At 38.9% G+C, this 18,613-nt stretch overlaps 1 pseudogene; it reads right to left on the reverse strand.

The window, feature by feature from the left end:
• Positions 1-17,291: 17,291 nt before the first annotated feature.
• On the reverse strand, positions 17,292-18,142 carry LOC109491704 (annotated as a pseudogene).
• Positions 18,143-18,613: the final 471 nt, after the last annotated feature.

Consider the following 18,613-nt stretch of genomic DNA (forward strand, 5'->3'; position numbering starts at 1 on the left):
AATAAATCAGATTATACACTGACCAAAAATGAGACAGGATAAAGTTATGAGCATAGAAAAATGTGATTATTGATCAGGGAAGGTGGGGTAACAAAAAGCAAACTCTAAATGTCATGAGACACATTCAATGCATGTAATGCTATCTTTTTTTTTTTAAAAGACGAGTCAAACAATTCAGTACTGATTCTTCCCAAGGAAGGGAAATGAAAAGATACAGGGTGTGAAGTTGTGGTAAAAGTTGTGTTGACTTTGGATTCCATGAACAATTTCTTCATTCCCTCCTCCCCCATAAAAATAGTTCCCTCCTTTGAGAACTACTGTCGGAAGAAAAGGCAGGTCTTCCATAAGTAGAATATGAAAGTCATTGTCAGGAGAGACCTCTGTGAGAGAGTCATCTGGTAGTTAGATCTTAAAGAGGAGGTTGATGTCAATGAGGTTTAAAATTAAAACTACCCCCTTTTGGCATTATGTATCTAGTAGGACAGTCATTCTCAAAGCATGGACCCTGGACCAGCTGCAAAGCTTCATTTGGGAACTTGTTAGAAATACAGGTTCTAAGACTTTAAGCCAAACCTACTGAATCAGAAACTTGGGTTGGGCCCAGCAATGTTTCAGCAAGCCATTGGTGTGATTCTCATGAATGTTTGAGGAGTTTGGGAGTTTGAGATGTCAAAACTGAATGCTGTGCTTAACTACTGTGACCAGCTGAAGATGACAAAGGAATATTAACTTCTAGTGACCACCCCCCCCCCCCCACCTTCCAGACCCTTACTGGATCCAGCTGGAGGCTCTCCAGAGCAATGAACAATGGCACTTGTTTTAATTTTTTTTAATGTTTATTTATTTTTGAGAGAAAGAGAGAGACAGAGCATGAACAGGGGAGGAGAGAGAGAGAAGGAGACACAGAACCCGAAGCAGGCTCCAGGCTCTGAGCTGTCAGCACAGAGCCCAATGCAGGGCTTGAACTCACAAATGGTGAGATCATGACCTGAGCTGAAGTTGGACGCTTAACTAACTGAGCAATGGCACTTGTTTTAACCAATCACATAAGACCTTTGGACTGGCTCCATTCTATCAGAGTATTAGTTTCCAATCCTTAATTAGCATAAACATCTTGAATCTCTTCCACTTTTCTTTTTTTTTTTTTTTTTAAATTTTTTTTCCAACGTTTATTTATTTTTTTGGGGACAGAGAGAGACAGAGCATGAACGGGGGTGGGGCAGAGAGAGAGGGAGACACAGAATCGGAACCAGGCTCCAGGCTCTGAGCCATCAGCCCAGAGCCTGACGCGGGGCTCGAACTCCTGGACCGCGAGATCGTGACCTGGCTGAAGTCGGACGCTTAACCGACTGCGCCACCCAGGCGCCCCAACTCTTCCACTTTTCTAAAGCACTTACAACATTCTGACTTTTCCCCCTCAGCAAACTAGTCAATGACTTTTTTTTTTAACTGATGAGTGTCTTTTTGTCAGGCCAATAAATAAACTCTAAAGTCTGCTTTCTTTTTTACTGGTGAAGCTTTGGTGGTCTCGTCTTATTGCTTTACAGACAGCACGCAGTCAGCAGGTTATTCTACGATGTAAGCTTACGTTTTCATCACCGGACAAGTACTTTAGAATAGGAAGTTCTGTATTCTAATCCTTGTGTCAACGCAACTTGTGGAAGCAAGCTGCTTAGGTCTTGGAGTGTCAGTTTTCTCATTTGTAAAAAACAAGGAGGTAATCATCAATCAACATAGTGGCTGTGAGGTTGCTGGGTAAAGTGGAAAGTGGATATACACAGAAGCATTAGTATCATTTTGTGAGCCTTTCTCCATACTGCATTCAATACCTTCATTTTTTCCCTTGTCATCAGAGCACCCCACAGGGGAAGCCTGCAGCCTGGGCATGGTCTATACTCCTCTGGAGGCCTTGCCAGCAGGGCAAACATCATTGTTTTGGAATTAATCTGGGTGAATGGAATGGCAGAAAATATTCCAGCTTGAGGGATCATAGATAAAAACATTAGATGATTATAGGAATACATTATAGACTTTCCATCAGAACTTGGAAATGACATAGCAAATTGGTGTGCAATTTACAATAAAAAATGCTCTTCTAATCCTTGGAATGAACAATTGGCTTATGGCAAATCTTCTGAGCCTCCCCAAATGAAAGTGTTCTGCATGCAGAGCATCTCATTACCTGACACAAACAAATAGGGTACAGCTGATGCCAGTGTCTAGCAGTCCTAGGAAATAAACTGCTGCTTCTGGTAAATAAGTGGGAGCTTATATTGAATTATTTGCTAAGGGCCAAATTAGTCCCTTGTAGTGTATGCAACATTTCTCAAGAATAAAAGATGTTTTTCTGCTTAAATAGTACCCTGACCAAGGCAATTATTACTGTAATGTATCTGACATAGGAATGATCCTGACACTTCCCTTGGGTCTTTAGGAATAAGAGGATTTTTCTAAAGCATGCTAACATTAAAAAGAAAGATCTTTAGACAAGCAGAGAATATATGTAATGGAGAAGGGAAGGTAACATCATTTGTCTAGCTCTTACTCTGTGCCAGGCACTGCACTAAATGTTACAAGTATTAACCTTATCCTCACAATAACTCTGAGAGGCAGCTATATTCCCCCACATTTTAACAGAATAGGACACTGTGGCTCAGACCAGTTAAATGGTTTTCACAATGTCACAGAGCACACAGTTTATGGCAGAATGGAGATTCAAGTTCAGCAGGTGGTCGTTATCTAGACAGTTGCAGCAGCCTCCTGTGCTAGATAGCTTCCTATGCCCATCCAGATGCCATCTATACCTTTCTCCATCTTGCTTTGCACTTGGAGAGGCTGCCCCAACTTGCCTTCTGCTTTCCAGTTGTGTTTGACCCACAGGGAGTATTGGCCAGAGGCAAAAACAGGGAGGCAAGTGAGGCCAAGGTTTTTATGCTCCCCTCCCTAGCTCTTTCTTGCTCCATCATTCAGAAATCTTAGCTCCTCCTCCTCTGAGAGCCCTGCACCCTGGCCACATCTCCCCAAATCTTCCAATCTCAGTGTGCCATACAGTTAATTTTGCTTTGACCAGCTTATAACACATCAAAGCTTAGACAAGACTGCCCCTCCATTTTGTTGTTGTTTTGTTGCTGGTCCTCATTCAAATGAAGTTGTTGAATGATGGACATGTTCTGTTTATCCTACACAGTGTCCTACCTGAATAGCTCCTGGTTCAATGTTTAGAGAGTGTCTCTACCTCTGGCTACTGCTCACTGAGAAAAACCAAAGGGTTTTTATGAACAAAAGCACCTCACTGAGCCATATGTGGTTTCTGAATGATGACATTCAGAGTCTGGTGAAAAACAGTAACAGAACCTGACATTAATACAAAGTTCTATAGCTTTACATTCATTGCTTTCTATTTAAGGATACATTAGAAGCTAGGTGTGGACCCGGAAAAAGAAAATAGCTGAACATGAAGTTAAAGTTTTTTTTTAAAGACAGGTAATGACTGAACTCTGATCAAGACACATAACAGCTGTTGAAGGTCTCATCTTTTTCCAAACTATTTTCATTAAGCTGATGAAACTAGTCTGTTTGGACAGTGCTAACTAACTCCTGTTTTTTTGAGTGATTTATTACCCATGACTTCAGAAGAATAAAGAGGAAATAGACTATTAAATAGAACAGATAAAGTGAGTGTTTCGCCACATGTTAATGCTATAGGTACAAATAAAACCCTTGGTGATCAGCAACTGTAACAGTCCCAACATTTTCAAAGGTGCCATTCTTAAAAGTCTAATGTGATGCATGGATGGGCAATACTTTTTTAAAAACCGGCTTCATGATATTTTTGTGCTTGAAATGACAAGATATTTTGGAATCATCATCTTACCAGAAGGTAGTTACTCTATTATTAGATAATTATGGCACTTAACACAAGAAAGGAAGCTAGAAATGGGTAGTATTTTAAAATGTCTTCCCATATTTACAAAATATCCCTTTTAGTCTCTAGTAATACTTCTTACCTCCAAGTGCACTTTGCTGGTATTAATTTAATTTTGCAGATTTACTTTAATTAGTGTTTATGTAGTAGATCTTTTCTCATCCTTTTATTTTCAAACATTCTCTTTTTACTTAATGTGTGACTCTGGTGAATAAATAGCATAGAGCTGGGTTTTGTGTTTTTTAAATGCAGTCTGACAAACTGTCTTTTAATTGGATTATAGACTACTGACATTTAAGATTATTAATAATTAATGGTAGAGTTTGAGTCTAACACCTTGCTACTTGTTCTCTTGTGCTTTGTTCCTTTTTTTCTCATTTCCTGCCTTCTCTTGCATTATGAAAACATTTTTTATTATTCCATTTTTCTCTGTTCACTTTATAGTTATACATCTTACATAGTTCTCTTAGTTGTTACAGACACTACAATAAGCATCCTTGATGTGTTATAGTCTACCTTAAATGAGTACTCTTGATTTTACCACTCCCTAAATGAGGCAAGGACCTTTGCAACGGTTTAACTGTATTTAGTGCCCACCACAATTTGTGCTATTCTTGTCATGTAACTTACTTCTACATATGCATCTATTATTGTTCTGATGTAAACAGTCAATATTCTTTTATATTTAACCATGTATTTACCCTTTCCAGTGCCCTTTCATGCTACCTTCTGAGATCATTTTCTTTCAGCCTGAAGAACTTTCTAGTGTTTCTTTTGGTTCACAGCTGCTGGCACTGAAGTTTTATTTGTGTGAAAACTTCCTTACTTAATCTTCACTTTTATTTGTCTATCTGCATTGTGGCATGATTTACATATAATATTCATTCATTTTAGGTGTATAGCTTGATGAACTTTGGTAAATCGCATATATATGTGCATCCATACACCCCCCCCTCCCCGCCCCAAATCCAGTTTAGAATACTTCTATTACCCACAAAAAGTTTCCTTCTGCCCTTTTGCAGTCTATGTTTGCCCCAGGGAACCACTGGTCTGCTTCAGGTCGTTGTAGTTTTACCTTTTCTACAATTTCATATACATGGAATCACATAGTATGTTGCTTTTTGTGACTAATTTCTTCTATTTAGCACGGTGTTTTTGAGATTCATCCATGTTGTTATGTGTACCAGTAGCTCATTCCTCTTAATTACTGAGTAATAGCCCATTGTGTGGATATCCTATATTTTGATTATCCATTCACTAGATGTTGGACATTTATATGGTTACATTTATGACTATTATAAATGCTTATGCTGTAAATATTCATATACCAGTTTTGTGAGGATGTGTTTGCATTTTTCTTGGGTAGATATCTGGGAAATTGCTGAACCATATGGTAAGTATATGCTTAACTTTTTAAAAAATTGCTAAACTGACTTTCAAAGTGGTTCTACATTTTACATTCTTGCTTGTGATATATGAGGACTCCAGTTGCTCTACATTCACCAAGGCTTAATATTGTCAGTATTTAAATTTCAGCCACCATACTAAGTGAACTGCTAATTTGCATTTTCCTAATGGCTAATGATTTGGTACATCTCTTCATGAGCTTGTGGGCCATCAATATACTTTTTCTGGTAAAATATCTGCTCAAATCTTTTGTTCAATTTGTCTCTGTCAAGTCTTGAGAGTTTTTAAAATATATTCTGAATATAAGTCCTTTGTCAGATACATGTTTTATTTTGCGAAGATCTTCTGTCTGTGGTTTGCCTTTTCATCTTTTTTGATATGAATATGATAGATGACATTGAATGACTTTGAGATATTGAACAACATCACATTAACAGGATAAATTCCCTTGATTCTGGTATATTATTCTTTTTATATATTACTGGATTCAATTTGCTAATATCTTGTTGGGATTTTTATGTCTTTGATAATGGAGTATATTCACCTCTAGTTTTCTTTACAAGTACCAATTTTGTTTGGTTTTTATATCAAGATAATGCTAGCCTCATAAAGTAAGCTGGGGAGTGTTACCCCTCTTCTGTTTTCTGGAAGAAATTGTGTAGAAATAATATTAATTCTTCTTTAAACATTTTGCACATTCACCAGTGAAACTGCCTGGGCTTGGAGCTTTCTTCTTTGGAAGATTTTAAACTATGAATTTATCTCTTTAATAGCTATAGTACTATGTAGGTTAAAGAAGTTAGCCCATCTCACCTAAGTTGTTGAAAATTTGTGTGTTGAGTTGTTCTTCACTGTATTCCCTTATTTATTTATTTAAAATGTTTATTTTTGAGAGAGTATGCAAGTGGGGGAGGGGCAGAGAAAGAGGGGGACAGAGGATCTGAAGCAGGCTCTGTGCTGATAGCAGTGAGTCAGATGAGGGGCTAAAACTCATGAACCATGGGGTCATGATCTGAGCCAAAGTTAGACACTCAACCAACTGAGCCACCCAAACTTATTCTTTTAATGTCTGCAGGGTCTATAGTCATATCCTCTCTTTCATTCCTGATAGTGGCAATTTCTCTCCTCTCTGGCTAAAGATTGATCAATTTTATTGAGCTTTTGATCTCACCGATTTTTTTTTGTTGGTCTTGTTTTCAATTTCATTGATGTTTTTGCTCTTATATTTATTTTTTCCATCCTGCTTATTTGAGTTTTATTTTACTCATCATTTTTCAGTTTCTCAAGGTGGAGTTTAGAATATTGATTTGAGAACTTTCATCTTTGCCAATAAAACATTTAATGCTATAAATATTTCTCTAAGCAATGCTTTAATTGCATCCACATATTATGATATGTTGCATTTTCATTTTTGTTCATTTTTAGATATTTTCTAACTTTTGCTTTAGAAAAGTATTTTAAAGAACTCAAGACGAGAATACTCATATTTACTTATATATTTGCTATTTCCTTGTTTTCTCTTCATTTCTGATGTCCCAAGTTTCCTTCTAGTAACATTTTCCTTCAGTCTGAAGGATTTTCTTTAGCAATTATTTTTGGGTAGGTCTGCTTGCTCTTAGTTTTCCTTCATTGAGAATGTCTTTCATCCAGATGGACGACAGACACATGAAAAGATGCTCAACATCACTCATCATCAGGGAAATACAAATCAAAACCACACTGAGATACCACCTTATGCCAGTCAGAGTGGCCAAAATGAACACATCAGGAGACTATAGATGCTAAAGAGAATGTGGAGAAAAGGGAACCCTCTTGCACTGTTGGTGGGAATGCAAACTGGTGCAGCTGCTCTGGAAAACAGTGTGGACGTTCCTCAGAAAATTAAAAATAGATCTACCCTATGACCCTGTAATCGCACTGCTAGGAATTTACCCAAGGGATACAGGAGTACTGATGCATAGGGGCACTTGTACCCCAATGTTTATAGCAGCACTTTCAACAACAGCCAAATTATGGAAAGAGCCTAAATGTCCATCAACTGACGAATGGATAAAGAAGATGTGGTTTATATATACAATGGAATACTACTTGGCAATGAGAAAGAATGAAATCTGGCCATTTGCAGCAATGTGGATAGAACTGGAGGGTATTACACTAAGTGAAATAAGTCAGGCAGAGAAACACAGATAACATGTGTTTTCACTCCCATGTGGATCCTGAGAAACTTAACAGAAGACCATGGGGGAGGGGAAGGGGAAAAAAAAGTTACAGAGAGGGAGGGAGGCAAACCATAAGAGACAAATACTGAGAAACAAACTGAGGGTTGATGGGGGGGGGGGTGGGAGAGAGGTAAAAGTGGGTGATGGGCACTGAGAAGGGCACCTGTTAGGATGAGCACTGGATGTTGTATGGAAACCAATTCAATAATTAATTATGTTTAATATAAAAAAAGTAAAAATAAATAAAAAAAGAGAGAGAATGTCTTTATTTCATCTTCCTTCCTAAAGGTTGTTTTATTGGATATAGAATTCAGGTTTCAGTGTTTTTTTCCTAGCATTTTATGAATGTTGTTCCACTTCCTTCTGTCCTCCATAGTCTCTAGTAAGAATTCTATAGTTATTCAAATTAGTTTGCCTTTAAATAATAAGTCCTTTTCCTCTGGGCACCCTCAAGTGTTTTTCTTTGTGGTTAGTTTATAAGTTTGCTAACAATATGTCTGGGCACAGAATTCTTTGGGTTTATCCTGTTGAGGTTTTCTGAACTCCTTGAGTCTGTAGATTTATGCCTTTGACAAAATCTGGGAATTTTTAGCCATCATTTCTTCAAATAATTTTTCTACACTCCACTTCTATCCTTCCCTGTGGGACTCTGATGACATCAATGCTAGATCATTTGTTATTATTTCACAGGTGTGTGAAACTCTATTCTTAAAAAAAAAATCAGTCTCCTCTCTCATTCACTTTGGGTAAATTCTACTGATCTGTCTTCAAGTTCACTAATACTTTCCTCTGCCATCTCTCTACTGATTTTGGGCCCATTTAGTTTTTGTTTTACAGTTTTGTGTTTTTTAATTCTAAAATTGCCCTTTGTTTCTTCTTTATACCTTTAATTTATTTGCTGAGACTTTTTAGCTTTTTATATTTAAGAGTGTTTGCCTTTACTTTTTGGAGTTATTTTCATAATAGTTGCTTTCATTATCAGATAATGTGTGTCATCTTGGCATTGGCATATATTGATTATCTTTTACCACACAGGGTTGAGATTTTCCTAGTTCTTTATGTGTTGATTATTTTTGGATTGTATTTTGGACATTTTGAATATTATATTATGGGATTCTGGGTATTTGTTTTGTTTTAACAGACAACCAATCCAGTTGGGTTCAGGTACACGTTCCAACCAGCTTTCTGTGGCTTCAATATAATGTCTAATTGCAAAGATTTCTCAGTGCTATTCAGATCTGTCTTGCATGTGCACCACCCAGTGGATAGTTTGGGACCCTGGCAGTGGTTAATTCTGTAGATTAGTTCTTACAGTCTCTGGCATGCTGTTTAGGGTTAGATCCATGTGTGTATACTTGGAAATGAGTTCATAAGCAACTTTATAGGGCTTTTCCAATATCCTCCCGATGGTAATTTCTTCAGTACTTTCTGGTTACCTGGAGTTATCTAGCAAGAATTTGGGTTATATTTATCCACTATGTTGCACACTTTTTGTAATTACAATGATGTTCGGGGCTAGCCAGTATGATAACACAGAGAAGATAAAAAGTAATGGGGGTTTGTCTAACCCTCTGAGAACCACAGCTCCTCTAATCAGAGAGGAAGGTTCCCTTCCCTCAGCCTTTTAGAATCCTGCAGGCCAGTTGTCACTACAGTTGCTGTCACTGCCACTGCTGTTATGGGATTTCTTAGAGGGTGGGGTATGAAAGAATGAAGAAAAGATAAGGGGCAGGGGTTTCGCCCATTTGAGAATTAGGAGACTTCCATGCTTTGGGGGCCAGAAATAGATAGCTTCTCCTGGAGCTCTGTCTGTGCAGATGCCCACCTCCAAGTTTTGTGTTGCTTACAGTTCACCCTGATATATTGGAAGGAAAGGATAATAAACTCACCACCAGTTTGATGGTACTTCAAATTCTAGTCCTTTCCCCCAACCACCAGCTACTATTTAATTTTCAGAGTCCTTGAAAAAGCTGCTATATCCCATCTATCCAGGTTTTTATTCCCTGCATCCTGTGTGGACTATGTTTACTCCAGTGTACCCAGAATGGGAAGATTCTATCTTGTTTGAGCCACTGAATTATTGTTGGGTCCGTGGTAACAGTACTGAAACCCATCCAGACTTACTGGGCCATTTCCATCATTCCTTTGTTTTGCATTGCACCTACTCTGCAATCCTTTAATCTTGGATTAATCCTAAAATCCACCTTTTTGACCCCTACTCCTAGAAAGATGAGCTGGGCTGAAGAAAATTCATTCAACCATGTGGGCTGGTGTCTTTCACTTGTTAAATATCTCTGCACAGCTCTCTTGCTCCTCAAAACTCTTACTGCCATACTTTCACTTTCTCAGCAGATGTCTTTACCTCCTACTACACAGAGAAAATATCACTAGTAGGCAGTTTCTTACTGCTTACCTATAGCAGTGTTTTCCTCTTGTTTTAAATAGATATCGCTCCTTCCCTTCTCCTGTTGAAGGAGCTATTGCTTCCTGCGCTCTGGATCCTGTCTCCTTCTGTTTTCTTAACGTTATCTATAAATTATTATCCTTTCTCTTCCATCTTCCACTTAATCTTCTTCAAGGGCTCCTATACTTCAGCATATAACATGCAAAGTCTCTATTTTACCTCAAGTATCACAAACATCTCCCAATACTCTTCCTGTATTAGTCAGGGTAACCCAAAAGGTATTTTTTTTCTATATACATTTATTTTTTTTTCAATATATGAAATTTATTGTCAAATTGGTTTCCATATAACACCCAGTGCTCATCCCAAAAGGTGCCCTCCTCAATACCCATCACCCACCCTCTCCTCCCTCCCACCCCCCATCAACCCTCAGTTTGTTCTCAGTTTTTAAGAGTCTCTTATGCTTTGGCTCTCTCCCACTCTAACCTCTTTTTTTTTTTTCCTCTTCCCCTCCCCCATGGGTTTCTGTTAAGTTTCTCAGGATCCACACAAGAGTGAAACCATATGGTATCTGTCTTTCTCTGTATGGCTTATTTCACTTAGCATCACACTCTCCAGTTCCATCCACGTTGCTACAAAGGGCCATAGTTCATTCTTTCTCATTGCCATGTAGTACTCCATTGTGTATATAAACCACAATTTCTTTATCCACTCATCAGTTGATGGACATTTAGGCTCTTTCCATAATTTGGCTATTGTTGAGAGTGTTGCTATAAACATTGGGGTACAAGTGCCCCTATGCATCAGTACTCCTGTATCCCTTGGGTAAATTCCTAGCAGTGCTATTGCTGGGTCATAGGGTAGGTCTATTTTTAATTTTCTGAGGAACGTCCACACTGTTTTCCAGAGCGGCTGCACCAGTTTGCATTCCCACCAACAGTGCAAGAGGGTTCCTGTTTGTCCACATCCTCTTCAGCATCTGTAGTCTCCTGATTTGTTCATTTTGGCCACTCTAACTGGCGTGAGGTGATATCTGAGTGTGGTTTTGATTTGTATTTCCCTGATAAGGAGCGACATTGAGCATCTTTTCATGTGCCTGTTGGCCATGCGGATGTCTTCTTTAGAGAAGTGTCTATTCATGTTTTCTGCCCATTTCTTCACTGGGTTATTTGTTTTTCGGGTGTGGAGTTTGGTGAGCTCTTTATAGATTTTGGATACTAGCCCTTTGTCTGATATGTCATTTGCAAATATCTTTCCCCATTCCGTTGGTTGCCTTTTAGTTTTGTTGGTTGTTTCCTTTGCTCTGCAGAAGCTTTTTATCTTCATGAGGTCCCAATAGTTCATTTTCGCTTTTAATTCCCTTGCCTCCAAAAGGTATTTTTTAAATGATATTTATATCTCTGAGGCTTAATACACACAACTTTTTTTTTTACTCATGTGAAGTTCAACATAAGTGTAATTGGCTGGGTGACTCTCCTGGGCACCCCTTTTCTGACTCAGGCATTCAGATTCCTTCCATCTTGTGATAAAACCATTTTCAACATGAGGCCTTCAGGTTTTCTGTGGAAGTGAAAACTGTATAGGATAGATTCACTTAACCCCCTTGGCTCAAAATGACCTACACACTTTAACTCACATTCTTTTAGCAAAAACTGGTCACATGGCTCCACTTGGAGAGAGCTGGGATAGGTCGACCCTGGTGAAGCAAAGGCTTCCCAGAATCCACTCAATACTGTAGAATCTTGAATCGCTGAATCATAAATCTTCAGTGGCCAGCCACCTATTTCAGTTATACTTCTTACCTCTGGTCTTACCACATATCCATCCACATAGAATCCATTGTGATCTTACCTAACACTGATATGATTGTGTCACTTCCCTGTTTAGCACTCATCAATTACTGCCCACTACCAAATAAATGAATCCAAACCCTCTGTTAGGGCATTCAAGACCATTTAGGATCTAGCCCTTCCAGCTTCATCTTTATGAGGTCTTGTCTTAGGCACCAGACCCATGAAACTGTTTCCAGTTCCCAGAAGCTGCATTATTGTTACTTGCCTCTGTACATTAGCACATGCTCTTCTGTCTGAAATATCCCTCTTTTCTGTGTCTAGTGGGAAAATGTCTACCTCTCTTTCAAAACTCAGTATAAGTATCTTCCTCTGTGGAGGCTACCTTCCTCCTTAGGAAAATGTTCTCCTTAGGTAGAGTTGTCCTTTAGTTTTTTTTGTGCTACCACTGAGCTTTCATCAAACTTCCATAGTAATACCCATTACACTGAGTTGAAATTTTATTTTTACATATGTGTCTCTCCTTTTTTAAACTGTGGAGCTCCTTGAGAAAATTGGAGCCATGACTTGCTATCTTGCTATTTCTATTTCCTAATATAGTGTCTTCCACATGATGGATGCTTACTAAATGTTCATGTAATGAATAATTAAATGAATGAATAAATGCAGTACAATTTCAGATATTTCTTACACTTCAATTTCAGTTTAATGTTCATCCTATATTTAAAAACTCTTAGAAAAATTATGAGCCTGTGCTAATATTTACTGTCATCTTCTTCTAATGGAGAAGAATGGAAGACATTAAATTAAAGCCTTACAGAAATACACTAACATAAATTCTTGATTTGGTGGGGAAGGCTTCTCTATATTAAATCAACAAACTTAATGAAAGAATGAGCTGAAGCTATAGAGAGGTTAAAGTGAGGTTCTTTCCCAAGCCAGACTTATCAAAAAGAAAAGGGAGAGGACCCAAATAGATAAAATCATGAATGAAAGAGGAGAGATCACAACCAACACCAAAGAAATACGATTATAAGACAATACTATGAAAAATTACATGCCAACAAACTGGACAATCTGAAAGAAATGGACAAATTATTGAGACTCACACACTACCAAAACTGAAACAGAAGAAACAGAAAATTTGAACAGGCCTCTAACCAGCAAAGAAACTGAATCAGTTATCAAAAATCTCCAAACAAACAAGAGTTCTGGACCAGATGGCTTCACAAGGGAATTCTACCATACAGTTAAAGAAGAATTAATGCCTATTCTTCTCAAACTGTTCCAAAAAATAGAGATGGAAGGAAAGCTTCCAAACTCATTCTATGAAGCCAGCATTACCTTGATTCCAAAACCAGACAAAATCACACTAAAAAGGAGAACTAGAGGCCAATATCCCTGGTGAAACTGGATGCAAAATTCTCAACAAGATACTAGCAAATTGAATTCAACAGCACATTAAAAGAATTTCTCATCATGCTCAAGTGGGATTTATTCTTGGGCTGCAGGTCTGGTTCAATATTTGCAAATCAGTCGACATAATATACCACATTAATAAAAGAAAGGATAAGAACTACACGATCCTGTCAATAGATTCAGGAAAAGTATTTGACAAAATACAGCATCTTTCTTGATAAAAACCCTGAAGAAAGTAGCGGTAGAAAGAACATACCTCAACATCATAAACGCCATATATGAAAGGCCCACAGCGAATATCATTCTCAATGGGGAGAATCTGAGAGCTTTCCCCCTAAGGTCAGGAACATAACAAGGGTGTCCACTCTCACCACTATTATTCAACATAGCACTGGAAGTCTTAGTCGCAGCAATCAGACAACAAAAAGAAATAAAAGGCATACAAACTGACAAAGAAGAAGTCAAACTTTCACTCTTTGCAGATGACATAATACTCTGTATGGAAAACCCAAAAGACTCCACCAAAAAATCTCTAGAACTGATATGTGAATTCAGCAAAGTCACAGGATATAAAATCAACGTACAGAAATCAGTTGCATTTCTTTACACCAATAATGAAGCAGCAGAAAAAGAAATCAAGGAATTGATCCCATCACCAAAAATCATGAGATACCTAGGAATAAAGCTAACCAAAGAGGTAGAAGATGTCTATGCTGAAAACTATAGAAAGCTTATGAAAGAAATTGAAGAAAACCCCCCAAAAATGGGAAAATATTCCATGCTCCTGGATTGGAAGAACAAATATTGTTAAAATATTGATACTATGCAAAGCAATCTATACATTCAATGCAATCTCTATAAATATAACACCAGCATTCTTCACAGAGCTAGAACAAACAATTGTAAAATTCATATGGAACCAGAAAAGACCCTGAATAGCCAAAGTAATGTTGAAAAAGAAAATCAAAGCTGGAGGCATCACAATTCCAGACTTCAAGCTGTATTACAAAGCTGTAATCATCAAGACAGTACTGGTGCAAAAACAGACACATAGATCAATGGAACAGATCAGAGAACCCAGAAATAGACCCCAGAATATATGGCCAACTAATCTTTGACAAAGCGGGGAAAGTATCCATTGGAAAAAAGACAGTCTCTTTAGCAAATGGTGCTGGGAGAACTGAACAGCAATGTGCAAAAGAATGAAACTGGACCACTCTCTTACACCATACACAAAAATAAATCCAAAATGGATGAAAGACCTAAATGTGAGACAAGAAACCATCAAAATCCTACAGGAGAAAACAGGCAGCAATCTCTTTGACCTTGGCCGCAGCAACTTCTTACTAGTTATGTCTGCAGAGGCAATGGAAATAAAAGCAAAAATGAATTATTGGGACCTCATCAAGATAAAAAGCTTCTGCACAGTGAAGGAAACAATCAACAAAACTAAAAGGCAACTGATGGAATGGGAGAAGATATTGGAAAATGACATATCAGATAAAGGGTTAGTATTCAAACTCTATAAAGAACTTATCAAATTCAACACCCCCCCAAAAAAAATCCAGGGAAGAAATGGGCAGAAGACATGAATAGACACTTTTCCAAAGAAGACATCCAGGTGGCTAACAGAGACATGAAAAGAGGCTCAACATCACTCATCATCAGAGAAATACAAATCAAAAACACAACGAGATATGACCTCACATCTGTCAGAAGGGCTAAAATAAACAACTCGGGAAACCAGATGTTGGTGAGGCTGTGGAGAAAAGGAAACACGTTTGCACTGTTGGTGGGAACGCAAATTGGTATAGCCACTCTGGGGGAAAAAACAGTACAGTTTCCTCAAAAAGTTAAAAATAGAGCTACCCTATGACCCGCAATTGCACTACTAGATGTTTTTCCAAAGGATACAAAAATGCTGATTTGTAGGGGCACATGCACCCCAATGTTTATAGCAGCACTACTGACACTAGCCAAATTATGGAAAGAGCCCAATGTCCATCAACTGATGAATGGATAAAGATATGGTGTGTGTGTATGTGTGCATATATATATATATATATATATATATATATATATATATATAGTAATATTACTCGGTGATCAAAACGAATGAAATCTTGTTATTTGTAACAACGTGGATGGAACTAGAGTATTATCATGCTAAGAGACATAGATCAGTCAGAGAAAGATAAATATCATATGATTTCACTCACATGTGGAATTTAAGAAACACGGCAGATCAACATAGGGTAAAGGAAAGAAAAATAAGGTAAAAACACAGAGGAAGGCAAACCGTAAGAGATTTTTAAATACAGAGAATAAACTGAGGGTTGCCGGAGGGGGGAGCAGATGGATTAAATGGGTGATGAGCATTAAGGAGGACACTTGCTGGAATGAGCATTGGGTGTTATAAGTAAGTGATGAATCACTGGGTTCTACTCCTAAAACCAATAATACTATACTGTATGTTAACTAACTTTAACATAAATAAATAAGTAAGTAAGTGAGGTTCTTACTGATGCAAATATAATAGTTAAAGTTTCAACTCTGGAAAGTGAAAGAGTACAGAGAACACTAATAGGGACTTGAGAGGGTTTGGGTGATTGAGATGAAAAGCTGGAGGAAACATTACTTCAGTCCATAATACAGTCATGAAAGGTGCAGAGGGGCAAGAATGCTTCCCTGAACTCTTCTGAAAAATGAGAAAATAACTACAGTTCATTTAGATTTTGAATTAACCATATTTCATTAATAATTTTGTGAGAATCATTGTTCATCTATTTCATATATACTATCTCTCAATTAACTAAACTCTTCAGTTAATCAGCTTATCATTCCATCTGACCAGTTTATGTAAGTAGAAATCACTCTATATTCAAAAGCAACAAACCATAAACCCAAATCCAAAAATCCCACAAATACCCTGATGCCTGTATTATTTATTCTGACCCATAATCAGTTACTATCATAATTTGGGTGGCCTCCAGCTTGATCTATTATAGAAGTTTGCCACCTAGGGTGGCTGGGGGCAGAGGGATCAGTGGGAAGCTGGAGTGAGGCAGGACTATTCTTTATCAAGTTGAGATAAGAATCAGAAAAACTGTCCCAGCTAGAGGGACTAATGCAGAGCAGGAAAAGAGTCTGAGAAAGCCTCAGCCCTCATTTCTGACACCAGGATACGGATGCAACAGTGGGAAGTCTGCCTCTCCATGAATTTGGAGATTAGGGACATAAGGTCACCTTCTGAGTTGAACTAGTAAAATTCACAGACAATGGGGATATGATTAGTCATCTGTGGGAGTAAAACAAGACACTGTAAAATGCGTGGACCTCACAAAGCTCCAATCAAGATAGGTGATTTGGTGTAATCAGAGGAAGCCAAGTCCAGGATGTGAACGCCATTTAGCAGAGGATATTTAATCAATTGAATTGTACACTGCCTGGAGGAAGACTGGGTGAAAAGTGGATGGTGGTGTGGCCAGAAGGGGAAGTAATCAACTTGGGCTACAGAAAGTGAAAACCCAAGCACTGTGCAGAGGAGAGACCCTGCCCTTCGTGGCTGCTGGAGAAGTATGCTCTGCTGGGGGACTGGAGTGTCTCTTCTGATCTCTCTTCAGTACCCTTTGCACTCTTTGTTCAGCATTCACGTTCATTTTGTTCCTAGGATTGGCTGCCTTGGACAGTGGACATAAGACCTTCAGTCCCTGGGAAGAAATGTCTCCCACTGTAAATTTGTAAGTTGACTATTGAGTAAACTTATGGTTTTGCCTGATTCAAGTGACCCTGAATTCTGGAAACTTCTGAGATCCTGATGAGCATAAACAATAAAATTTGGAAGGTGGTCAAGGGGATACTACCTATGAGACCCCTTGATAGGCAGCCACAGCCTTCCCCTGGGAAGGCACTGACCTCATCTTCAGTCTTTTCTTGCTTTCAACAGACAGTGCCGCAATATCCACTGAGGTCAAGGATTCTTTTTTTTTTTTTTTTTTTAACATTTATTTATTTTTGAGACAGAGAGAGAGCATGAACAGGGGAGGATCAGAGAAAGAGGGAGACACAGAATCTGAAACAAGCTCCAGGCTCTGAGCCGTCAGCACAGTGACGCGGGGCTCGAACCCAAGGACCGCGAGATCATGACCTGAGCCGAAGTCAGACGCTCAACCGACTGAGCCACCCAGGCGCCCCAAAGGATTCTTAATCTGATGAGGCCAATGAGCTAATTGTTTTTTAAAGAAACTGTTTCTTTTCCATCAACCTTATTTCATTTTATTTGCCTTTGTGGAAGACCAGCTTAAGACCACTCAGTGGTTATTGTTACCCACTCAGTGGCCTGAGGAGTGGGAGCTGCAGAACAGTCTTCAGTGGTAGACTGAGTGCTCCAGTCTTCAGTAGGGAACTGCTGAATAGGGACAGAGGAAACCTGCATGCCCTCAGACCAGTCTGTGACTTCAAGTTGAATCACATAAACTCAGGAGCTGGAGTAGTCCATTCACCCTGAAATTCCTCTTTGGTCACAGACTTTTTAGCAGCAGCCTGCTTTTCCTTTCCAATCTCTTCAGGATCTCTGTATAAGTAGACATCAGGCATGACCTTCCATGGATGTTCATGGGAAATGGTGTCACACATGCACAGAACTCCCCAGGTCAGCATCAATTTTCAGACCCACTGAGTGAGCTCCCTTGTTATTGCAAGGGATGGCAATGTCCACATAGCACAGAGGACAGTCTCTGTTACACAGAACAATGGTAGGCAGGTTAACATAAGACACCTCTCTGAGAGGCTGGTGGTCAGTCCTTGGATTAGTAACCACGAGAAATCTCAGCTCCCAGAAGCCTGCCTGGATCTGGTTAGTGAAGGCTCTGGGAGTGAAGCAGCCAGCAATAGGAGTGGCTCCAGCAGCAAACTTCAGCACAGCTTGCTGGCCAGTATTCCTGGATGATATGACACTGACATGAGCCAGGTTTTCTTTTTTTTAAATGTTTGTTTATTTTTGAGACACAGAGGGCGAGTGGGGGAGGGGCAGAGAGAGAGGGGGAGACAAAGAATCTGAAGCAAGATCCAGGCTCTAAGCTATCAGCACAGAGACTGACACGGGGCTCGAACTCACAAATCGTGAGTTCATGAACTGAGCTGAAGCTTAACTGACTGAGCCACCCAGGCACCCCTGAGTCAGGTTTTCAACGGCAACAATGGCTCAAGCTGCCAAGAGAAGCTTCTCCCAGGTTCTCTTCAGATTCATGATGTAGATACCATCACTTTTCCTTTTGTAGATGTACTGTTCCATTTGGAATACCAACACAGGGTTGGTACCACCTAACTGGGTTCCTGCTGCAAGGAATTTGAGGGCATCCTACTCCTTCATTTGCAGGACGTCAAGGGCTCCAGACACTGTGAAAGTTTCCCTTTAAGTTACAATGGGAACATAAAACAACGCCATTAT

Source organism: Felis catus, chromosome C2 (assembly GCF_018350175.1).
Source record: "Felis catus isolate Fca126 chromosome C2, F.catus_Fca126_mat1.0, whole genome shotgun sequence".
In the NCBI taxonomy this organism is placed as follows: Eukaryota; Metazoa; Chordata; class Mammalia; order Carnivora; family Felidae; genus Felis; species Felis catus.